Raw genomic sequence first — 26,806 nt, 5'->3', positions numbered from 1 at the left:
AGTAGATATGGACAAAGCCTTAGAAACGGGCGGGGAGCAGGGGCTCTGCAGCGCCACCTTTTGACAAAAGTGGGGGGTTTAGTTTAACCTACAGTCACCAAACTCGGTACACTTATTGTTCTCATTAAACTGGACAACTTTCTCATTTACAGTCATTAGCTCTGACCAACAGGAAGTCAGATATTTTGGTTTAAATGTGGATTTTTCTTAAGCTCTCTTAGACGTAGGGTCTCAGTCCCCCTCCCCCCTCCCTCTGTGTGTGTGTGTGTGTGTGTGTGAGTGAAAGTGAGACACAGAGAGAGTTTTACAGCCAGTTATTTAACCCTTTTATTGCAGACTCACTGTGCTTAAGAGTTTATTCCCAACCCTTACTCAAACACATCTGAAGCAGCTAACCAGGCCAGTTCATTTGTAGGCCACTGACAACATATTATTACATTATTAGATTGATAATTAGGGTTAATTCAAATATAAAAACACACTGCAAAAGCATGCTTTTGGTGCATAAGATTGGGGCACAAACAACAGCTCAGGGAGGTCAAAAACATAAAGTGTGAGGATTATTGACTAGCCTTATTCCTGACTAGCCTACTGCATTTCAAATTACGGGTTCCACTTCTGGTTTGGTGAACTTCCATTCAAAAAAACTGAAACTTATCGTTTCAAATCATATGGTTGCCCTACAATTAAAGCTTATCTGTCAGCTTGACTGAATCAGCTGTCAATTTCTTTCATGTTTTATTTTCAGACATCATGAGAATGACATAACGCTTGGTATTGTAATATGTTATAACAAAAATATCTGTGGCAAGAGCTCTTTTCAGCAGCTGCTTTCTATCCTCCAGAATATTTTATTTTGTCTCTTTGCATACTGCTGTAATAGTATGAAAAAGGACAGCATATACTGTACATTTGGGGTCTGTTCTCTCTATATAATTTACAATACATCCCATTAATAATTCACTGGAATGCACAAAGAATCTCCTCAAAGCCTCACGTCTCTTTCCAGGTTTGTTTCACAGGTAAATACAATTTATTAAAATGGAAATCACTTTGAAATAGTATCACACAATGCTGAAGTTCATGACCTTTTTTATTAAGGCAATGTATTACATAATGCATATATATATCACTATAGCATATGTTCAACCCATCCGTTATTGCTGTGGAAAAAATCACACCTTTACATGGCTTGTTGAAATTACGTTGTTGATGCTTTCACACTTTTAAATGTCCATTTATTGTTCATTGGTTGAAGGGTGAGTAGAATAATGTCATCTTATTGTACCCAGTTTAAAAAGATCATAGTGTCTATCACTGACTGTTTACAGTTTAACGGAAATTACTCCCATAATTCATGCAAAGCGTCGTGGGGCGTTGGAATAAGGTGGATACAACATCAGCAATCACAGACATTCGCATTAAGGCTAAATTAGATTTCTCAGAGCACGGTGGAGTTTGCACAAATAACAGTATGTAATTTGCTCTAGAATTTTATTAGGGTTTGTCTGAGAAAAAACACAGACATGGCAGATTAGGATGATATTTTGCACTTATTGTTTGATTTAAATTAAATTACGATTGTATGTTTAGTAATTGAACCTGGATGAACTCAAAATGAAGGTACTATACTTCAGATCAGTAAAAAGATAAGAAAACTGTTAGTCTTTGTTTTTTTTTTAAGTTCGAATGACAAAATAGCTGTGTTAGGCACTGATTAAAGTGGATTGATTTTATGTTTTCATTGTATGAGTTTTAATGAACTTTAAAACTTGGAAAATAAAACTGCATTGTTTAGGGTACAATGCAATATTTTGTGTGTAGTTATTTATTTGTAAATATTATGATATAATCAATGTTAAAATAATAGTTTGGTATAACACAACATTTACTTATAGTGCACAGCCTTAATATGGTTTGAAAGAAATATGTGTATAAATTTAATACGGTAGTAGCAGTAGGAGTAAAAAAAAAAATTATGTATTTGTCATCTTAAAGGAGGCAAGCTGACAGGGAAATATATGTACGAAAATATTTGTTATTCTAAAACTTGATCTATAGTGGACAATTGTAGTGTAATAGCAGTCTTCTGGTAGTTGAAATGGTTAAAAGTTAATAGTATGCTGTTTGGACCAAAAACACTAAAAACATGGCTGAGGTTTGAAGTAAAAGCTGCTGCAGTATATGTGGTGTGATACTGACATAGTACTTTTATGTTTAACCGTTTTAAATGCCCATTGCCCGCTGTACACAGTTGACCTGAAGCCACCGGGCTTTGGCCCGTCATCGCTGCTCGCAGCTATATTTCTTCTTCTTCTCCAAAGTGAATCGCATTTTAGAGGGCCTAAACGTGCTCAAAAACTCACAAAACTTTGCACACGTGTCAGAAGTGGTGAAAATTTACGTCTGTTATGGGTTTCGGAATTGGGCGTGGCAAAATGGCTCGATAGCGCCATCTAACGTACAGCCCCTCTCGCTACATTTCATTAGGGTTTTGAAATTCGGTACACACATTTATAAGCCCAATATCTACAAAAAAGTCTCTTGGAGCGAAATCCGAAACCGAACAGGAAGTCAGATATTTTGAATTAATTCACAGTTTTTTGCATTTTCCAGATGTTTTACTTTAACAAACTCCTCCTAGAGCTTTTATCAGATCAACGTCATATTTGGTCAGTCTAATCTAAAGGCCTTTGTGACGTTAAATTATGAAGATCTAGAGTTTTCACTGAAGGGCGTGTCCGTGGCGCCCTGACAAAGTTTGATGTTTTCGCTATGAAACAGGAAGTTGTTGTAACTCAGACAAACAATGTCCGATCTGCCCCAAACTTCATATGTTTTATTAGAGACCTGGCCTGAAGACATCTTCATAACAATATTCGGTTAGTCATAGCGCCACCTGCAGGCAACACGAAATTACATGTTTTACACTCTGATTAACTCCTACTAGAGATTTAATCAGATCAATGTCATTTTCGGTCAGTCTAATCTAAAGGCCTTTGTGACGTTAAATTGCGAAGATCTAGAGTTTTCGCTGAAGGGCGTGTCCGTGGCAGCATGACAAAGTCTGTTGTTTCGCCATGAAAAAGGAAGCCATTGTAACTCAGGCATACAATGTCCGATCTGCTCCAAACTTCACATGTGTGATAAGAGTCCTGGCCTGAACATATCTATATGCCAATATTCAGTTAGTTATAGTGCCACCTGCTGGCAAAAGGAAATGGCATTCTTTACACTGTAATTCCCTCCCAGAACCACATTTCAATATGCCACAAAGTACCAAACATACTACACATTAAATCATGCAACACTTGGCTAAGTGCTAATGTATGCGATTAACGCCATGAAACAGGAAGTTGTTGTAACTCAGGCATATGATGTCCGATCTGCTCCAAACTTCACGTGTGAGGGCCTAAACGTGCTCGAAAAATCTCATGAAACTTTGCACACGCGTCAGAAGTGGTGAAACTTTACATCTATTATGGGTCGCAGCATTAGGCGTGGCAAAATGGCTCGATAGCGCAATCTAACGTACAGCCCCTCTCGCTACATTTCACTAGGGTTTTGAAATTCGGTACACACATTTATCAGGCCGATACCTACAAAAAAGTCTCTTGGAGCGAAATCCGAAACCGAACAGGAAGTCAGATATTTTGAATTAATTCACCGTTTTGTGCATTTTCCAGACATTGTATGTGACGTGCAGGGCAGGCGAGAGCCGTGAGGGAACGGCGCGAGGCCGGTGACGCGAGTGATAATGAGCATCACCTGCGAGGCGCGCCGGCCTCGAGTCTCTCACGGAGGAGCTCCAGAGGCATAAAAGGAGGAGCGACGTCAGTGAAGGACGAGAGAGGACCAGGCCTGGACTTTACGTTATGTTTTATTATGTTTGTGTGGCCGGCAGACGTCCGCGAGGGTCTGCCGGCATTACTTTCGTTTTGTATTTGTTTATTTTGGTATTAAAGTTTTGTTTGAATTCGCCGGTTCCCGCCTCCTTCTTCCCGTTTACGAACTACGTTACATTGTACTTTAACGAACTCCTCTTAGAGCTTTTATCAGATCAATGTCATATTTGGTCAGTCTAATCTAAAGGCCTTTGTGACGTTAAATTGCGAAGATCTAGAGTTTTCACTGAAGGGCGTGTCCGTGGCGGCATGACAAAGTCTGATGTTTCGCCATGAAAAAGGAAGTTGTTGTAACTCAGACAAACAATGTCCAATCTGCCCCAAACTTCACATGTTTTATTAGAGTCCTGACCTGAAGACATCTTCATGACAATATTCGGTAACACTTTACTTGAAGGGTTGTGCATAAGACTGACATGACACCTTCATAATCATGACATGACACATGTCATGAATATGAAGGAGGTTTTATGAATGTTTATGACAACTGTCATTAAGTGTCATTCGCTCAATTATGTCATTTTTAATGCAAAGATGACATTGTTTGAGATGTCCGAGTTATGACAACTTGACATAAACCAATACATCATAACCTGTCAGTGTCTTTGTCATGACAACTTGACATTATTTAGCTTTATGGGTTAACATTACATTAAACTGTCATGTGGTTGGTTTTGACATTGGCTGTCATGAGGCCATTATAATAGTGTCATGAATATGTATCTTGAGCTCAAGTACAGTGGTACAAATTGAACTTGTCATTAAAATGTCATTAAGTGACAAAACTCTGACAAATAATTTTATAACAGCGTCATGACTATTTTTCATTTCATGGTTTTTTTTTTTGTTTGTTTTTTCTTGTTTTTTAAGTTTCCTCCAATAGAAGGTCAGATAATAGACAATTTCAAATTTCGTAAAAAAGATGACACTGTTATAAAATAATGGTAACACTTTATTTTAGGGTCTTTTAACTAGTTGCTTATTACTATTAGCATTCATATGGCTAAAATGTTGGCTATTTATTAGTACTTATAAAGCACATATTAATGCCTTATTCTGCATGATCTTATTCTACATTCTTAATCCTACCCAATACCTAAACCTAACAATTAACTATAATAAGCAGTAAATTAAGAGTTTATTGAGGGAAAAGTCATAGTTAATTGTTTATATATGTGTTCCCTATACTGAAATGATACCAAAATAATGTAATGTAATGTTAACCCATAAAGCTAAGTAGTTTTTTTAAGTTTGATAATTAATCTGCTATGTCATGTTTATGACAGGTTATGATGTTTTGCTAATGTCAAGTTGTCATGACAAAGACACTGACAGGTTATGATGTGTTGGTTTATGTCAAGTTGTCGTAACAAAGACATCTCAAACAATGTCATCTTTGCATTAAAAATGACATAATTGAGCGAATGACATTTAATGACAGTTGTCATAAACATGCATAAAACCTCCTTCATATTCATGACACGTGTCATGTCAAGATTATGAAGGTGTCATGTCAGTCTTATGCACACCCCTTCAAGTAAAGTGTTACCCAATATTCAGTTACAGTCATAGCGCCACCTGGGGGCAACAGGAAATTACATGTTTTACACTGTGATTAACTCCTCATAGAGATTTAACCAGATCAACATCATATATGGCCAGTCTAATCTTAAGGCCTTTGAGATGTTAAATTGCAAAGATCTTGAGTTTTCGTTGAAGGGCGTGTCCGTGGTGACCGACAAAGTCTGATGTTTCGCCATGTAAGGTGAATCACTTTTTTGAGGGCCGAAACATACTCAAAAACTCATGAAACTTTGCAGATGCGTCAGAAGTGGTGAAAATTTACGTCTGATATGGGTTTCAGAATTAAGTGTGGAAAAATGGCTCGATAGCGCCACCTAAAAAATTTCAACGAAGTGCCCCTGACACTACGTTTCACGTACAGGTATGAAATTTGGTACACACATCTAAAAGCCCAATACCTACAAAAAAGTCTCTTGGAGTGAAATCTGAAAACCAACAGGAAGTCAGATATTTAGAATTTTCTTTGCAAAATTTGTGCAGTTTTTGCCATTTCCAGACGTTGTACTTTAACGAACTCCTCCTAGAGCTTTAATCAGATCAACATCATATTTGGTCAGTCTAATCTAAAGGCCTTTGAGACGTTAAATTGCGAAGATCTAGAGTTTTCGCTGAAGGGCGTGTCCGTGGCAGCCTGGCAAAGTTCGATGTTTCGCCATGAAACAGGAAGTTGTTGTAACTCGGGCATACAATGTCTGATCTGCCCCAAACTTCACATGTTTTATTAGAGTCCTGACCTGAAGACATCTATATGACAATATTCAGTTACAGTCATAGCGCCACCTGGGGGCAACAGGAACTTACATGTTTTACACTGTGATTAACTCCTCCTAGAGATTTAATCAGATCAATGTCATTTTTGGTCAGTCTAATCTAAGTCTAAGTATTTTTGAGGCTCTTAACATGCTTCAAATTGCAAGAAACTCGACACACACATCAATATTGTCAACCAGTAGACATGGACAAAGCCATAGAAATGGGCGTGGTGGAGGGGCTCAGTAGCGCAACCTTTTGACAAAAGTGGGGGGGTTAGTTTTTCCTACAGTCACCAAACTCGGTACACATATTGATCTCATCAAGCCAGACAATTTTCTAATTTACATTCATTAGCTCCGACCAACAGGAAGTCAGCTATTTTGGTTTGAATGTTTATTTTTTGAAAAAACAGGCTATGAATTTTATACTACTACTCCAACATGTTTTATACAATTTAGACCAAACTTTTTTAACTTGGTGCTAATACATTGAAGATGTTTAATTGCTAACGGATTTTGGATATCTCAAATGGTTTTCCCGTGGCGAGGCAACAAATTTATAGCGAGAAAAGGGAAACAAAGAGTTATAACTTCTGCATACATTAATTGATTTTGATGAATCTTCCGCTGTGTGTTCGTTGTACAAGGCTGATCACATAGATGTGACTATTGTGAGTCAAAGTTATAACGCCACCAACTGGCAGCAGGAAATGTGTTACTTTCAGCATGCTTTGAGATCACCCTCTTATTTTTACCCTATTTGCTTCAAACTTCATTTAAATATTGTCAAAACATGGCAGATGTAGACCTTTGAAAAGAATTGTGATATCTCAAACACAGTTGCCTTGGGAACGCATCAAACTTTAATATTGGTTTTGAATGCTTTTGAGACTCTTAGCATGCTTCAAATTGTTTGAAACTCCACACACACATCAGGATTGTTAGCCAGTAGACATGGGCAAAGCCTTAGAAATGGGCAGGGAGGAGAGGCTCTATAGCGCCACCTTATAGTGCAGTAAATGTGGTGTGATTTTGACATAGTCCTTTTATGCTTAACTGTTTTAAATGCCCATTGCCCGCCATGCACAGTTGCCCTGAAGCCACAGGGGTGGCTGTGCCACCGGGCTTTGGCCCGTCATCGCTGCTCGCAGCTATATATATATATTTTTTTTTTCCGACTATTCAGGCATTTTTGGGGCCCTTACCATACACGAAAACTCATGAAACTTTGCACATACATTGGAACCCGCGGCCATCAGGGCCGGGCAGAAGCTGGTACCCGGGCGTGGCAGGGGAGCTTGACAGCGCCCCCTTGAACGGGGTCCGAAATCATGGTCTATATATCAAACACGTTTGCACATATAAGTATAAAACTCAGTACACATATAGAGCTCATCGGGCCAAACAACTTTCGTACTCTAAGTTATACGTCACCTCAACAGGAAGTCAGCTATTACGGGTTCTTTGAAAAACGCATGCTCTGGAATTTGATATACTTCTCCTAGGCGATTAATCCGATCACCACCAAACTCGGTCAGCATGAAGTCAAGACATTGATGATGAAAAATTGCCAGCAGTTTTTTGATATCTGGAACGGTTTGGCCGTGGCGAGGCAACAAATTTATAGCAAGAAAAGGGAAACAGGAAATGTGTTATAACTTCTGCATACATTGATTGATGTTTATGAAACTTCAGCTGTGTGTTCGTTATAGGAGTCTGATCACATGGATGTGACTATTGTGAGTCAAAGTTATAGCGCCACCAACTGGCAGCAGGAAGTGTGTCACTTTCAAAATGCATTGAGTTCACTCTGTTATGTTTACCTGATTTGCTTCAAACTTCATCAGTGTAATGTCAATACACAGTAGATGTAGACATGTGACAGGATTCTTGATATTTTAAATATTGTTGCCATGGCAACACGTCAAACTTTAATAATATTCTTGAGTGTTTTTGAGGCTCTTAACATGCTTCAAAATGCATGAAAATTGGCACACACATCAATATTGTCAACCAGTAGACATGGATAAAGCCATAGAAATGGGCGTGGTGGAGGGACTCAGTAGCGCCACCTTTTGACAAAAGTGGGGGTGTTCGTTTTTCCTACAGTCACCAAACTTGGTACACATATTGTTTTCATCAAGCCGGACAATTTTCTAATTTACATTCATTAGCTCTGACCAACAGGAAGTCAGCTATTTTGGTTTGAATGTTAATTTTTTGAAAAATCAGTTCTATACTACTACTCCTACAGGGTTTATACAATATACACCAAACTTTTTTAACTTGGTGCTAAGACATTGAAGTTGTTTAATTGCAAACGGATTTTTGATATCTAAAACGGTTTGGCCGTGGTGAGGCAACGAATTTATAGCAAGAAAAGGGAAACAAAGTTTTATAACTTCTGCATACATTAATTGATTTTGATGAATCTTCAGCTGTGTGTTCGTTGTACAAGGCTGATCACATGGATGTGACTGTTGTGATTCAAAGTTATAGCGCCACCAACTGGCAGCAGGAAGTGTGTCACTTTCAGCATGCTTTGAGATCACCCTCTTATTTTTACCCGATTTGCTTCAAACTTCATCAGAATAATCTTAAAATTTGGCAGATGTAGTCCTTTGAAAAGAATTGTGATATCTCAAAAACTGTTGCCTTGGCAACGCATCAAACTTTAATATTCATTTTGGATGCTTTTGAGACTCTTAGCATGCTTCAAATTGTATGAAACTCGACACACATCAGAATTGCTATCCAGTAGACATGGGCAAAGCCTTAGAAATGGGCAGGGAGGAGGGGCTCTATAACGCCACCTTGTAGTGCAGTAAATGTGGAGTGAATTTGACATAGTCCTGAAGACATCAACATGGCAATATTCAATTACGGTCAAAGCGCCACCTGTTGGCAGCAGGAAGTCTGGCACTTTGAAATGACTTTGCCATAATTCTCCTGTATTTACTCGCTTACATGCATGTTGCCCACTGTTCACTGTTTTCCTGACGTCAACGGGTGGCGGTGAGCCCGTGAGGCCCTTTCATCGCTGCTTGCAGCTTTAATTAGGGCCAAAGCACAAGGGGCTGAAGGCCCTTTTGTTTTCTTTAGGAATATTTTTTTTTTTTTTTTTCTGACTATTCGGGCATTTTTGGGGCCCTTACCCTGCTCGAAAACTCATGAAACTTTGCACATACATCGGAACCTGCCATCAGGGCCGGGCAGAAGCTGGGACCTGGGCGTGGCAGGGGGGCTCGACAGCGCCCCCTTGAATGGGCTCCGAAATCTTGGTCCATATATCAAACACGCTTGCAGGTATTAGTTTGGATCTCGGTACACATATAGACCTCATTGGGCCGAACAACTTTCGTACTCTAAGTTATACGTTACCTCAACAGGAAGTCAGCTATTGTGGGTTGTTTGAAAAACGCATGCTCTGGAATTTGATATACTCCTCCTAGGCGATTAATCCGATCACCACCAAACTCAGTCAGCATGAAGTCAAGACATTGATGATGAAAAATTACCAGCGGATTTTTGATATCTCGAACGGTTTGGCCGTGGCGAGGCAACAAATTTATGGCGAGAAAAGGGAAACAGGAAGTGTGTTATAACTTCTGCATACATTCATTGATCTTCATGAAACTTCACAAGTGTGTTGGCTATAGTAGTCTGATCACATGGATGTGACTATTGTGAGTCAAATTTATAGCGCCACCAACTGGCAGCAGGAAGTGTTTCACTTTCAAAATGCATTGAGTTCACTCTGTTATGTTTACCTGATTTGCTTCAAACTTCATCAGTGTAATGTCAATAGACAGCAGATGTAGACCTGTGACAGGATTCTTGATATTTTAAATATTGTTGCCATGGCAACACGTCAAACTTTAATAATATTCTTGAGTGTTTTTGAGGCTCTGAACATGCTTCAAATTGCATGAAACTCGACACACACATCAATATTGTCAACCAGTAGACATGGACAAAGCCATAGAAATGGGCGTGGTGGAGGGGCTCAGTAGCGCCACCTTTTGACAAAAGTGGGGGGGTTAGTTTTTCCCACAGTCACCAAACTCGGTACACAAGCCCTAAACCAAGTCCTAAACACAACAGGAAGTCAGCTATTTTGAATTTCCTGTGCGTTTTTTTTGCAGTTTTTGCCATTTTCAGGCCTCGTACTTTAACGAACTCCTCCTACAGTTTTAGTCCGATCATCTTCAAATTTGGTTTGTGTAATCATAAGGCTTGTGCGACGCTAAATAGTGGATATCTTGAGTTTTTGTCAAAGGGCGTGTCCGTGGCGGCCTGACAAAGTTTGATGTTTTGCCATGAAACAGGAAGTTGCTGTAACTAAGGCAAACAATGTCCAATCTGCCCCAAACTTCACACATTTGATAGTGTGTCCTGCCCTGAACACATCTACAAGACAAAATTCAGTTATAGTAATAGCACCACCTACTGGCAACAGGAAGTTTTCAACAATGTGATGCACTACTAGCAACATACTAAAATCTGCAATTGAGTACTAAACATGCTAAAAACATTCTAAATCATGCTAGCAACATCTAGCTGACTGTTAAAGCATGCTATTATCGTCATGAAACAGGAAGTTGTTGTAACTCAGGCATACAGTGTCTGATCAGCTCCAAATTTCACATGGGTGATAAGAGTCCTGTCCTAAAGACATCTATATGCCAATATTCAGTTAGTCATAGCGCCACCTGCTGGCCGCAGGAAATGGCATGCTTTACACTATAATTCACTCCCTGAAACACATTCTGATATGCCACTAAGTAGCAAACATACTAGAAACATGTTAACCATGCCCACCACGCCCATTTCTATGGCTTTGTCCATGTCTACTGGTTGACAATATTGATGTGTGTGTCGAGTTTCATGCAATTTGAAGCATGTTCAGAGCCTCAAAAACACTCAAGAATATTATTAAAGTTTGACGTGTTGCCATGGCAACAATATTTAAAATATCAAGAATCCTGTCACAGGTCTACATCTGCTGTCTATTGACATTACACTGATGAAGTTTGAAGCAAATCAGGTAAACATAACAGAGTGAACTCAATGCATTTTGAAAGTGAAACACTTCCTGCTGCCAGTTGGTGGCGCTATAAATTTGACTCACAATAGTCACATCCATGTGATCAGACTACTATAGCCAACACACTTGTGAAGTTTCATGAAGATCAATGAATGTATGCAGAAGTTATAACACACTTCCTGTTAATCTATGCAATTAACGCCACAAAACAGGAAGTTGTAACTCAGGCATACAATGTCCGATCTGCTCCAAACTTCATATGTTTGATAATAGTCCTGGCCTGAAGACATCAACATGGCAATATTCAGTTACGCTCAAAGCGCCACCTGTTGGTAGCAGGAAATCTGCTTATATTATTATTATTGCCTACCACATTAATCTGACGTCGCTAGCTTGTAATCTTTGAATCTAAATTGCTGTTACAACGCGTTTGCATCTCGCTAGCTTGTTAACTTGTCATCAGTCTCGAGCGCTCCTCTTTCAACGCGTTCATCAAACAGCTGTGGTAACTCGGATCGGATCAGTCTACAAACACGGTGAGTCATGTCATCCTCTCACAGAATTGTTTCCTGTTCCATCTGTCACATGTTCAGTATAGCTCTCTCTGTCAGCGACGAGGGATTTACATGTCATAAATGTAGGGAAATAGTCAGGCTGACAGAGAGAGGGCCCTATTTTAACGATCTAAACGCAAAGTGTAAAGCGCATGGTGCAGGTGCACTCAGGGCGTGTCCAAATCCACTTTTGCTATTTTAACGACGGAAAAACGGTCCGTGCGCCGGGGCGCATTTTTGAAACGGGTTGTCCCTATTCTCTTAATGAGTAATGGGCGTAACGTTCAATAAACCAATCAGAGTGTCATCTCTCATTCCCTTTAAGAGCGAGATACGCTCGCGCCGTGGCGGATTGCTATTTACATGGTGGAATTTGTTGGCGGAAAAGCTAAACGCTTTTCAAGCGAAGAAACCGATCTGCTCTTGCGCGAAGTTAAAGCGGGCTTGCAAATGCAGGCTTTCAAATAGCTTCGCGCGATCATGAGTCAGTTAATATATGTGTGTGTATTGGCACGATTGTTCAATTAATTAGCCAATTTCGTTCATCATTATAAGTAGTAATAGGCTGAATTGAAAATAGGTAGCCTAATTCTAATACACGCAATGACTATTCATCATTACATTTTTATATTTATGTAGCCTACCTACACAATAATATTCTTTTACACTGTAATCCTTTTGTTTCTAATATTTGGCATGTTTGTGTGATGCGCATCCCTGTGTGTAATAAGCAAAGTCAACGCGCACTGTGGACGCGCCCAGAGGCGCAGTTTCTACCAACGCGCTCTAACAAAAAAATATTGCGCCATTGACTTTAGACTTTAGACCAGGTTTGAGTTGGTCTATTTTCAGCTCCTTAAAATAGCAATGCGCCGGCAATGCGCCTGAACACACCTCTTTTTTAGACCAGCACGCCCATGGGCGCACTAACTGGCGCAAATGCATTTACTAATTTAAGGACGTGGCGCTGAATGGGAAAACGCGAACGGCGCCGGACGCAAACTAGCAAACACACTTGCGCTGCGGCTTGCGTCGCATTGCGCCGGGTGTATTATAGGGCCCAGAATCTCAGAATTAGAGACACGCATCCTAACTTTAATCGAGGATAGTAAGAATGCAGGGGCTTCAGATACTGTTTTGGATGTGACTACTGTAGCTTAGTGAACTCTGTACATTGTTCGGTTCCGGCTGTAGAGCCCGCCCAGCAGGGCACTTGGGTAACGGTGAGGCGGCCTAGCTGTGGAAAACACCACTCTTCCGTTCCAATAAGAACATCAAACAGGTTCTCCCCAATCAGTGACGCACCCACTGAGAATCCTGTTGAAAGTGCCCTAGTTATTGGCGATTCTATTACACAGAACGTGAAAATAGAGACACCAGCCACCATAGTCACATGTTTGCCGGGAGCCAGAGCACCTGACATCAAAGCAAATTTAAAAGTGCTGGCTAATGCTAATCGTAAATATTCTAAAATTATTATTCATGCCGGCACAAATGATGTTCGACATCGCCAGTCGGAGATCACTAAAATTAACATTAAAGAGGTGTGTGAACTCGCAAATACAATGTCAGGAGAAGTAATTTGCTCTGGTCCCCTTCCTGTTCGTCGGAGTGATGAGATAGTTATCATCACTCAATGGCTGGCTGTCTAAGTGGTGTCCGCAAAATAATATAGGTTTCATAGACAATTGGAAAGGTTTTGGGGCAGACCGGACCTGTTGAAAAGAGATGGTATTCATCCGTCCCGGGATGGTGCTGCTCTTCTCTCTAGTAATATGGCACATAGTCTTAGAGCTGAAACATGACAAACTGGGGCCCAGGACAGGAAGCAGACAGACTGGCTAAACCGGCCGTCTGCTAGCTGCCTCACGTTACAGAAGTCAGATAAATCCCAACACATAGAAACTCTTACACCTAGATATTATCACATAGAGACTGTGTCTGTACCCCGAATTAGTAAAAACAAAAAACTTCCAAACCCATTCAATGGTAAAAATTTAATTGATGTTCAACAAATAAAAAATAGAGATAATAATGATAAACAAATGATAAAGCTTGGATTGTTAAATATTAGATCACTTTCTTCAAAAGCACTTATTGTAAACGATATTATCACAGACAATAATCTAGATGTGCTGTGTTTGACAGAAACCTGGCTAAAACCGGACGATTACATTATTTTAAATGAGTCTAGTCCTCAAGGTTATGATTATCGACACAATCCTCGTCAGAAAGGCAAAGGGGGAGGTGTTGCTGTAATTTATAGTAATATTTACAGTATCAGCCAGAAGTCTTTCAAATATAATTCCTTCGAAGTGATGGTGCTTTACGTAACATTATGTACGTTGACATTTGTGCTGGCTACTGTATACAGGCCACCGGGACACCATACAGACTTTATCAAAGAATTTGCAGATTTTCTATCAGAATTAGTACTAGCTGCAGATAAAGTCCTTGTTGTTGGTGATTTTAATATCCATGTAGATAATAAAAAAGACTCATTGGGATTGGCATTTACAGACATTCTAAACTCTATTGGTGTTAGACAACACGTGTCAGGACCCATTCATTGTCGTAATCATACTTTAGATCTAATATTGTCACATGGAATCGATATTGATGACGTTGAAATTCTGCAGCAGAGTGACAACATCTCAGATCATTATCTAGTCTCGTGTATACTACATTTAGTAAAAGAGGCTAAACTGCCTCCCTGCCATAAATATGGTAGAACCATCACTTCTACCACTAAAGATCGCTTTATAAATAATCTTCCTAATCAGTTTCATCACCTTAGCATACCAGACAGCTTAGAAGACCTCGATGTTGCAACAGAAACTATTGCCTCTGTCTTTTCCAGCACATTAGACTCAGTTGCTCCTTTGCGTTTAAAAAAGATTAAGGAAATTAATCCAACGCCATGGTACAATGAACACACTCGGGCCCTAAAAACAGCAGCTAGAAAAATGGAGCGCAGCTGGAAGGAAACAAAACTAGAAGTATTTCGCATTTTGTGGAGAGAGAAAATGATTGAGTACAGAAAGGCCTTAAAAACTGCTAGATCTGCCTATTTTTCAAAACTTTTAGAAGAAAATAAACACAACCCTAGGTATTTATTTAATACAGTGGCTAAATTAACAAGATATCAAGCTTCAACTTCTGATGTTTCCAAAGAGCATAGCAGTAATGACTTTATGAACTTCTTTACTTGCAAGATTGATAATATTAGAGAGAAAATTATAACCATGCAACCGTCTACTACAGTATTGTGTCAGACAGTGCATTGTAGTGTCCCTGAAGAAAAATTCAATTCATTTTCTGCTTTAGGAGAGGAAGAATTGTCTAAACTTGTTAAATCATCAAAATCAACAACATGTATGTTAGACCCTATAACGACTAAGCTATTGAAAGAGATGCTTCCGGAAGTCATAGATCCTCTTCTTAATATTGTTAATTCATCTTTATCACTAGGATACGTACCAAAAACTTTTAAGCTGGCTGTTATTAAACCTCTTATTAAAAAAACACAACTTGATCCTAGAGAATTAGTCAATTACAGGCCGATTTCAAATCTCACTTTTCTATCAAAAATACTAGAAAAGGCAGTTTCATCACAACTATGTTCCTTTTTAAAAAGAAATATTATCTGTGAGGATTTCCAGTCAGGATTTAGACCGTACCATAGTACTGAGACTGCTCTCATTAGAGTTACTAATGATTTGCTCTTATCATCAGATCGTGGTTGTATCTCTCTATTAGTGTTACTGGATCTTAGTGCTGCATTTGACACTATTGATCACAATATTCTTCTAAATAGACTCGAAAACTATGTTGGCATTAGTGGAATTGCATTGGCATGGTTCAAATCATACTTATCTGACCGTTATCAGTTTGTAGTAGTAAACGATGAGATGTCATATCAATCACAAGTTAAATATGGAGTACCGCAAGGCTCAGTACTAGGACCGTTGCTTTTCACTCTGTACATGCTACCCTTGGGAGATATCATTAGGAAGCATGGCATTAGTTTTCATTGTTACGCTGATGATACTCAGCTCTATATTTCTTCATGCCCTGATGAAACTTACCAATTCGCTAAATTAACAGAATGTATAGCTGATATAAAAAACTGGATGACCAGTAATTTCCTACTACTAAATTCAGAAAAAACAGAGATTCTAATTTTTGGACCAAAAACTACTTCACGCAGTAACCTAGAATACTGTCTAACACTTGATGGCTGCTCTGTTAAGTCTTCGTCGTCAGTTAGGAACCTGGGTGTGCTCTTTGATACCAATCTTTCATTTGAAGGCCATGTTACTAGGATCTGCAAAACCGCATTCTTCCATCTTAAAAATATATCTAAACTACGACATATGCTCTCAATGAAAAATGCAGAACAGTTAGTTCATGCGTTCATGACCTCAAGGCTAGATTACTGTAACGCTCTACTGGGTGGTTGTTCCTCCCGCTTGATAAATAAACTACAGCTCGTACAAAATGCAGCAGCTAGAGTTCTTACTAGAACTAGGAAGTATGACCATATTAGTCCAGTTCTGTCATCACTGCATTGGCTTCCTGTTGTAGCGATTTACTACAGTTATTAATCAATTTATGGGTGGAATATGAATATAATAATTCATAAAGATTTATGAATCATTATTTTGCACATACCGACCCAAGGGGGAATTAAACATATATTGTGCATTAATTACAATTAATTATAATCAATTACATATATGCTTAGTTCTGGTTTGATAATTATGTAGAGAACTATCGGTCCGTCCAGCAAACCGGTAAGTTATCCACAGACTATTACGACAGAAATATTATCCTCTGGCCACGAGGATAAATTTCTATGATAGCATCCAAACGTAAAGCAAGGGTATAGAATCGAAACGTTAAAGTGACCTGGCTTTGTCGAAATGAGCAAAAAGATCAATCGAGCATGAAATAAGTGTTTAATATATGCAGCTACGACTACAGAGATTATACGTCTAAAATATATACAGAAGTATACACATATATATACACAAGAGTGAAAATGAAGAAAAGACAGGGAAAGAAAGATGATCAAAGAATGGCAAATTACACAGTTAAACCTTTTTGAGAGAGCCAGCACAGAAATCAGTTTAAACAAATTTCAGGTAAATGATAATACTTGCTTATTGGTTCACACTAGCAGTTTCAATGCGCTTGGCTTGGTTGGTCCTTTCCGAGAGGGTTTCTCCGGCGGGGTTTTCAAACGAGGTTTAAATTGAAGAGTAACTTAGCCGAAGAGAGAGAAGAGAGAGAGAGTCTAAGGAAGTGGTCCTCCCGAGCTGCGCGCGTGGTTGGGAAGCGCGGTCACCTGAGGCGTCCGGAGAGACGTGCACGAGACGATCGGGAGATCACCGGGAGAACCAAGGAGAAGGTGTGCGTCGTTGTTTTTATGGAAACCCAAGCTAACACACCTCCTGAATTGTAGCGGCCAATAGATGCGCAGCACTATTTGGCGGGCAAAGTTCATTTGTTTGGTCTCCTAGCTGAATTTGCATACTTAATGACTATCAGATCGGATTTCGAGATGGAGTACGTTCTTCACAGTATCATTAGACACATACAAAAATGCATTTGTCAGCTATGTGACATATCTCAGTGAATAGCTCGAGTCTGGAGCTTTACGGAGAGATCAAACTCGATACATCAGAAATGCATATAAAAGAAGTTATGGTTTACAGACAAAATTCTATCATTAAAATGCACACTAGCACAAATACACTCATTTAAACACTAGGAAACATGCATACGCTTCAAAATACAGGATGGGTATATGTTGGCATAGCTGTATTTTACATATACAGTCAAAAATGTATGTTTGTGTGTTTCTGTATGTGTCTGTGTGTGTGTTTTTGTGTGTGCCTGTGTGTGTGGGTGTTGGAATGTGGATCTGGTCAGTCTCTGGGGGGGGTGCTCCTTTTGAAGTCACCAAAGTGAGGAAGTTGGAGTTTTCTGTTTACCCTCACGGGTCCACAAAGGTGTCAAGTGGGCTCATCTTATGCAGACTGGTCGGAGCCGATTTAGTGATTAACGAACACAGTTCATCAGGTTAAAAGCGTTCTGAAAACTCCAAAGTTTATTGATTATCCTGATACATGTGCATATGCTACACTGTTAAACATCGTATAGATTTTAAAATCTTGCTAATTACTTACAAAGCACTAAATGGTTTAGCTCCCCAGTACCTGAGCGAGCTCTTAACGCATTATAGTCCTTCACGTTTATTGCGATCTCAGAATTCAGGCCAGCTGATAATACCTAGAATATCAAAATCAACCGCAGGCAGTAGATCCTTCTCCTATTTGGCACCCAAACTCTGGAACAATCTTCCTAGCATTGTTCGGGATGCAGACACACTCTGTCAGTTTAAATCTAGACTAAAAACACATCTCTTTAACCTGGCATACACATAACACATTATCAATTTACATTTTCAAATCTGTTAAAGGATTATTAGGCTGCATAAATTAGGTCAGCCGGAACCGGGAACACTTCCTATAACACCAGATGTACTCGTTACATCAGGGCCGTATCCAGCTGAGACCAAGGACCTGCGCCTTGACACGACCACAACGCAGCCCTGAAGTATCAGCAGAGATCGAGTCGACTAGATCATTCATTGTGAAGACATCATCAACACGACAGCCAGTGCCACAGTTCCTCAACAAACCGACCATACTGGCGTGATGAATACGATCCTCAATTGGACACGACCACAACGCAGCCCTTGAAGTATCAGCAGAGATCGAGTCAACTAGATCATCCACTGTGAAGGCCTCATCGACACGACAGCCAGTAGCACAGTTCCTCAACAAACCGCCCATACCGGTGTGATGAATACGATCCTCAACTGGATGGAACTGAAATAAATACTTTGAATGTTGCGATCCTATCAGATTTATGATAGCAACCTGAATCGTAACAAAGCACTGTTCGCCAGAGAAGAACTGGCCCCCCGACTAAGCCTGGTTTCTCCCAAGGTTTTTTTTTCTTCTCCATTTTAACACCTATTTGCCACTTGTTTGCCACCTGATGTCACCTCTTGGAGTTTGGGTTCCTTGCCGCTGCCGCCTTTGGCTTGCTTAGTTGGGGACACTTGACATTTGACTTGACATTTGATATTCAACAGTATTCTTGACATTTATTCAACAGTGCTTTTGATCTGCCTGCATTGACACTATTCTTGACGAGCTGCTGTGCAGCAAAAACTATGTACCAGTTATCAATGTAAAGCTGCTTTGATACAATCTGCATTGTAAAAAGCGCTATATAAATAAAGGTGACTTGACTTGACTTGACCTTGAAATGACTTTGCCATAATTCTGCTGTATTTACTCGCTTACATGCATTTCACCCACTGTTCGCTGTTTTCCTGAGGCCAATGGGTGGCGGTGAGCCCGAATGCGAGGGCCCTTTCATCGCTGCTTGCAGCTTTAATTATTATTATTCTTCTTCTCCAAAGTGAATCGCATTTTTGAGGGTCTATACGTGCTCGAAAACTCATGAAACTTTGCATACATGTCAGAAGTGGTGAAAATTTACGTCTGTTATGGGTTGCAGCATTAGACGTGGCAAAATGGCTCGATAGCACCACCTAACGTAGTGCCCCTCGTGCTACATTTCTGATGTTTCGACATAAAAGAGGAAGCTGTTGTAACTCAGGCATACAATGTCCGATCTGCCCCAAACTTCACATGTTTGATGAGAGTCCTGGCCTAAAGACATCTATATGCCAATATTCAGTTAGTCATAGTGCCACCTGCTGGCAACAGGAAATGGCATGCTTTACACTTGTGATTCACTACCAGAAACACATTTCAATATGCCATGAAGTACCAAACATGCTAGAAACATGTTAAATCATGCAACACTTGGCTAAGTGCTAATGTATGCGATTAACGCCATGAAACAGGAAGTTGTTGTAACTCAGGCATACAATATCCAATCTGCCTCAAACTTCACATGTTTGATAATAAGCCTGAACACATCTATTTCACAATATTCGGTTACAGTCAAAGCGCCACCTGTTGGCAGCAGGAAGTGTGGCACTTTCAAATGACTTTGCCATAATTCTCCTGTATTTACACGCTTACATGCATGTCATCCACTATTCACTGTTTTCCTAAGGCCAACGGGTGGCAGTTAGCCCGGGTGCAAGGGCCCTTTCATCGCTGCTTGCAGCTTTAATTATGATTGTGTTTCTGCAAAGGAAAAGGCCAGATACACTGAGTGTTAATGGTCAGATCTGACTGTTCATGTTTAAGCATTACATATCCAGTAGAATAACTTTCCTGATCAGATCCTATGTGATCTAATGGTCCCAGAGAGGAGTTTACTAACACTTGTCCACTTTGTTTGTGCTTTTGTTTCAAAGGAAAATCAAAACTTGTACCTCCCATTGTCACTGGGTTACAGATCAATAGAATGTCATTTAAATCATGTTTTGATCTTGAATGGATTTAGCCTATTGAAGATATGACTGTTACGGTTGCTGGTATACAAAGCACACGACGAGGAGATAGAGTGAATATCAGACTTTACTTGTAGAGAAACAGGAATCCAACAGAACATACAACCACGTAGCATAAACAATACCGGAAAACACAAGACTAGAAACACAGGGTATATATACAAGGGACTAACAAAGGAACTAAACTAGGTGACAGGATAATTAACAAGGCACAGGTGAATCAAATGAACTAATTAACAGAACGGGGAAACTAGGTCACAGGGGCAGACAGAGACATGACATGTAACATTTCGCCCCCTCCCGGATAGGCGCGTCCTCGCGCCGTAAGAGTGCAGAGGAGGGAGGGAGGGGGTTCTGGAGGAGGGCGGAGTACAAACAAAACAACAAAAGAAAAGAGTCCATAGAACATAACAATGACAGTCCAAGGGGGAGTGGAGGGTGGGAGGAGCCAGGGGAAAGCCAGGAGCAGGAAGAGCCAGATGTTACCCCAGAAGCCAGCCAGGACGAGGCCCCAGGGTAGAGTCGCAGGTGGGAGGAGCCATGGTGGAGTCGGCTTGGGGGCAGACGACACCCTGGGGACGACCAACGGAGATTCAGCTGGAGACCCAGATGTAACTGACGAGCCGACGAGCCCACGCGCAGCCGATGGTCCTGGAGACCGAGGAGGAGCCATGACGACGAGCGTCCGAGGAGGAGGCGGACGTCCAGCGGGCAGAGGCTGAGCCGGTGGGACCGAGGATGTAGGCGGAGCTGGAGGGAGGGAGGAGCCGGACGGAGCCGTAGGTGCAGGCAGGTGGACGACTGACCAAGGCGGAGCCGGAAAGACGAGGGAGCCCGGAGAAGCCGTATGGCCGATGGTGTCCGGTGGAGCCGAGGGAGGGAGGAGCCAGGGTGACGCCGAAGTGTCGACGGGCCGAGGTGGAGCAGGGGGCGTGGAGGCTGGAAGTGGAGGCAGGGAATCCTCTTGAGTAGATGGAGCGGAGGAGCTGAAGATGCTCGACATCCCCACCTGGCATGTGGGAGATGTCGAGCAGCTGAAGGGCAGAGGTGATGGTGGGGCTGAGGAACTGGCTGTGAGACTGGGTGACGGAGGAGGCGGGAGAGGGAGGCTGGGTGGGCAGACGGGGAACTCAGGAGACGTAGGAGAACTGGAGAACACTGGAGATTGGTCCTCTGGAGACTCAGGAGAATCATTAAAAACAGGAGAATCAGGGGAATGGGAAGGCACCTCTCCGCAAAAATCAATTAGATCAGCCATAAAAATGTCTTTCAGTTCCTCTGCATATTTGCCAGTGTCAGTCATAGTTTTCGCCGTGGTGGTGTTGTGGGTGGAGCTTTCCTCCCAGCCCTCAAGCTCCACAAGCACTCCCATGATGTCGGATGATGTTACCGGCTCGCGCACCTGGTCAGACCCTTGCTGTGAGGTTGGCTCCGGGGCGATGGTACTGTCCATCTCCTTTCCTCGGTCCTGGCTCATCCATCGCGGTGGGCTGGCCTCCTCGGTCTGCGGTGGGCTCGTGAAACATCTCCGTTGTGACGTTCGTCGATGGTGGTTGACTGGCTTCTGGCAGTGGAGTGGGGCTGGCGGTGAAGTCATCCTCCGCGGGGCCGGCGGTGACAGGTGAGTCGTTACTCACCAGCACCCACTCCACGAGTGCGGCAAAGTTCTTTCGAGGACCGCTCCCTGGGAGGCGTGCTCGGGACCGCTCACTTAGGCTGTAGAGATAAAGTACACGGAGCGTGCAGTCAGGATAGTGTGTACGGCACGCCAGCTCCAAAAACTCCAGGGTGTGAGCCTCCAGGGAGCGGTCCCTCTGCTCCAGGCGAAGGATGGCGACATCAGGGTCCATGGCGAAGAACAAAGGGGAAAAACAAACAAAAAGAAAATCACCGCAAAAAACTGTCTTGGTCCGGTATTCTGTTACGGTTGCTGGTATACAAAGCACACGACGAGGAGTTAGAGTGAATATCAGACTTTACTTGTAGAGAAACAGGAATCCAACAGAACATACAACCACGTAGCATAAACAATAGCGGAAAACACAAGACTAGAAACACAGGGTATATATACAAGGGACTAACAAAGGAACTAAACTAGGTGACAGGATAATTAACAAGGCACAGGTGAATCAAATGAACTAATTAACAGAACGGGGAAACTAGGTCACAGGGGCAGACAGAGACATGACATGTAACAATGACAATCAGGTCGAGAATTTTAGTTGGTAAATACTGGGCATTGTAATTTTTCTCAATAAAGATTCTTGCACAGATAGAAGATAAAGATTGTAGCCTTAGGGCAATTCTATGCTCCTGTACATGGTCTAACTGCAGCTAAATGGAAAATAGCTGAGTGTTCCACTTAGGAGACCTGTATGTGTGTCTGTACTATTTGTGACCTATATGTGTGAAACACTTAAACCTAAGTGTGTCACGCATCACTTACAGTAAAGTAGTCATGGTTTAAAGAATAAACTCAACTAGTCTAGGTGCACATGTAGTAGCACAAACAACTAGAATGTGTGTTCTATAAGAACAATGTGTCTAACAAAATTACAAATTTGAACCCTTCCGTTGATCCCTTATAATTCTTCCTGCACTGATAGTGCTCCCAACTTCTGTCTACATTCTGGTTCCATCTTACTACATTCTAATTCCTTCTGTTCTTCTCCAAAATTTTCTTCTTCCAAATCATTGCTTGAATCATCATGAGATTGAAAGCCATCCCTAGCCATTATAATATAATATATAATATATATAATATACAATGATCATAATATAAATTATATCAAAATAGTATAAATTAAAAATTATTTTATTTGCTGGTCTCAAGAAGGTCTTGGCTGAGTAATTTGTCCAGAGTGACTTGTTATCATCTCATTGATCTTTTAGAAGGCATTTGGCCCTGCAGCTACAGCTGTGTTGGCATGTACATTGTGTTCACAGCAACAAGTTAAACTGGAGATATAGACTTTGATGCTGTGAATATTGGGTCAAATCATTGCTCAAATCATTTTAAAAAAATGTACAATATAGAATTGGACACAATTTTCTTATTTTTGGGCTAAGATGTTATCAATTACATTCCTTTGAAAACCTGTTGGATATGAAAAGAAAGGTTGGACAGACACAGGTCTGATTGACAGCACAAAGATTAATTCTGTTAATTGTCTGTTAATTTTTTCAGTCACTTTTGAGACACTAAAAAAACATAAAAAGAGTGCAGTGATTTTAAAGCCTGAAATAAGATAAAAGCTATGTTTTATAAGACTGAGCCTTAAACAAGTGCTGTTTCCACCATTTGTGACATCAGTCGTAAACCTTTTTAGCACTTCTTGAATGATTTTTAAAGTAATTTGATGTAGTAATTCATTCTTTGGCTAAATTTCCTTCATGAAACAAAGACAAGCTGAGCATGTCCTCTGAATGGGTGAAACCCTCAGGCTTGGTTACAAGCCTCTCAGTGACATCATAATTATCATTATGTACATCAGTTTTAACATTTAGTGTATTTTCCCAATTGCAGTCTCTAGGACTTCTGCATGGCAGCAGTTCTCCAGGACTGAGACAGAATTTTAACCAAATCTTTTCTTTTGAAAATTTTTAGTTTCACAACACTGTTTTGTCCAGCTTTACATTTCACATACAAAGGATTTCAGTGAAAGATTTTGTTCCTTGTTATCTTTTGGTTCATCCAATCACAAGATTTTTTCACAAGTTAATGTGACCATTTGCTAATTTTCAGTGTTGCAACGTTGTTGCAGCAAAGCAAATAAACATGTAGCAAGACATTCTTTACCTCAGAATTTTAATTTATAGCCCTCCGTTGAGTACCAGAAAAAATATGTGTAGAGGCCTGAACAAATGTTTAGATTTCTAAATTTGTAACTTTGTTTGGGTTTGAAATGATACACACATATGCTGACAAAATATAAATTGATTTTGGTTTTATTTGTATTTTTTTTTTTTTTTTACAAGACATGTTTCTAAAAAGGGTTTTCAAATATGTGTGTTTAAAATAATATAAGAATTGTGTTTTATTGTGTTTTCTGAGAGCGTAATTTTGCCCTATGAGAGCTGTGGACTTTGACCCCTCGAGTTCAAGGGGCGGAGTCAGAAAAACAACGGGGAATGAGTTTTCACGTGCAGAGAGATCAGTTCAGAGAAAAAAAAGAGTTGATTTGAACACAGATAAAGTTGATCAGCGTGGAGAAAAGCTGATATTCAACGCTCACGGACATTCTGAGTGGCAGCTCGGTTGAGAAAGTTGGCCTTGCATCAGTTTGCAGATTGCAGCACGGGGGAAAATACTTCAGGAGAATTCGGCAAGAGGCCGCGCACTTCAGTCGTGAGTTGAATCGATGGATGAGAACTAGCACGTGAGATAATCTTATTTGAAATCGTTAAATATATTTGTTTTATTAGATTCATATTTACAAATCACCCGGAAGAATATTCCCGTGTTTATTTTCAAGTTCAGTGTTGCAGTTATAATAAGGTGTGTAGCATATGCACACGTATCAGGATAATCAATAAACTTGGGAATGTTCAGAACGCTTTTAGCATGCTGGACTGGGTTGTAAAACCATCTCGGCTCCGCATAGTCTGCCATAAGATGAGCCCACTTGACACTTTTGTGGACAAGCGATGGTAAACAGTAAAGTCCAACTTCCTCTCTTTGGTGACTTCAAAAGGAGCACCCCCCCCAGAGACTGACCAGATCCACATTCCAACACCCCACACACACAGGAACACACAACAGCACACACACAGGCACATACAGAAACACACAATCATACATTTTTAACTGTATATGTGAACTACCACTATGCTGGAATATATATATATGATATATTTTAGAGCCTATGCATGTTTCCTAGTGTTTAAATGAGTGTATTTGTGCTAGTGTGCATTTTAACGATATAATTTTGTCTGTAAACCATAACTTGGTTTCTATGCCTTTCTGACCTATCGAGTTTGATCTCGTTTCAAAGCTCCGGACTCGAGCTATTCATTGAGACATGTCACAAAACGGACAAATGCATTTTTCTATGTGTTTAATGATCCTGTGAAGAACCCACTCCATCTCGAAATCCGATCTGATGGGCATTAAGTATGCAAATTCAGCTAGGAGACCAAACAAAGCAACTTTGCCCGCCAAATAGTGCTGCGCCTCTATTGGCTGCTACAATTCAGGAGGTGTGTTAGCTTGGGTTTCCATAAAGACAACGACACACACCTTCGCTCTCTCTTGTCTCTCTTCGCGCCCCCTCTTCTTCTTCTCCTTTGTCTCCCGACTGACTCACGAGCACCTCGTGCACGGACGCCTCAGGTGACCGCGCTTCCCAACCACGCGCGCAGCTCGGGAGGACCACTTCTTTAGACTCTCTCTCTCTTCGGCTAAGTTACTCTTCAGTTTAAACCTCTTTTGAAAACCCCGCCGGAGAAACCCTCTCGGAAAGGACCAACCCAGCCAGGCGCATTGAAACTGCTACACAAGGACTTGAACCAATAAGCAAGTATTATAATTTACCTGAAATGTGTTTAAACTGATTTCTGTGCTGGCTCTCGCGAAAAGGTTTGACTGTGTAATTTGCCATTCTTTGATCATCTTTCTTTCCATGTCTTTTCTTCATTCTCACTCTTGTGTATATATATGTGTATACTTCTGTATATATTTTAGACGTATAATCTCGGTAGCCGTAGCTGCATATATTAAACACATAATTCATGCTCGATTGTTCTGTTGTTCTTTCAACTGAAGACCAAGTCACTTTAACGTTTTTCGATCGCTTTATGCTTTAGTTATTTTCATGGCCAGAAAATAACTCTGTTTATAATATTCTGTGAGGGACTTAGTTTGCTGGACAAACGAACAGTTTCTCTAGATAATTATTAAACCAGAACTAATCATATATGTAATTGATTATGATTCGTTGTAATTGATTCACAATATATGTTTAATTCCCCGTTGGGTTGATATATGAATCATAATTTATTCATAACCTTATGAATTATTATATTCATATTTCATCCATAAATTAATTAATAACTGTTATAATAAGGAACCGCTACATTCGTTACAGGTCGCTTAATTCAGTTGTAATCCGGAAGAATATACACGTGTTTATTTTAATAATTCAGTGTAAAAGTACCACAGTGGTGTGCAGAGTTCATGTCAATTGCGTGCATAGTGTGTTTAAGAGAGTTCATCGAGTCAAGATCGGGAGTTCTGGGAAATTTCGTGGATGCACCACCAGTTTCGAGGAGGGAGGAGTTCATCGGGATCCATTCAGCGTCATCGTGGGATGCGTCATGGATGCTGTTATCATCTCGTTGGGGAGTGAGGATTAGAGTTTGGTATTCTTTCTGCACTTGGAAACCTCAATTTCTTTGGATTTGTGAGTACATTTGTTTGCATCAAAAGAGCTCCAACTAGCGCGCCATCTGTGTAC

Source organism: Megalobrama amblycephala, linkage group LG7, assembly GCF_018812025.1.
Source record: "Megalobrama amblycephala isolate DHTTF-2021 linkage group LG7, ASM1881202v1, whole genome shotgun sequence".
In the NCBI taxonomy this organism is placed as follows: Eukaryota; Metazoa; Chordata; class Actinopteri; order Cypriniformes; family Xenocyprididae; genus Megalobrama; species Megalobrama amblycephala.
Note: the sequence above shows the minus strand (reverse complement) of the source record.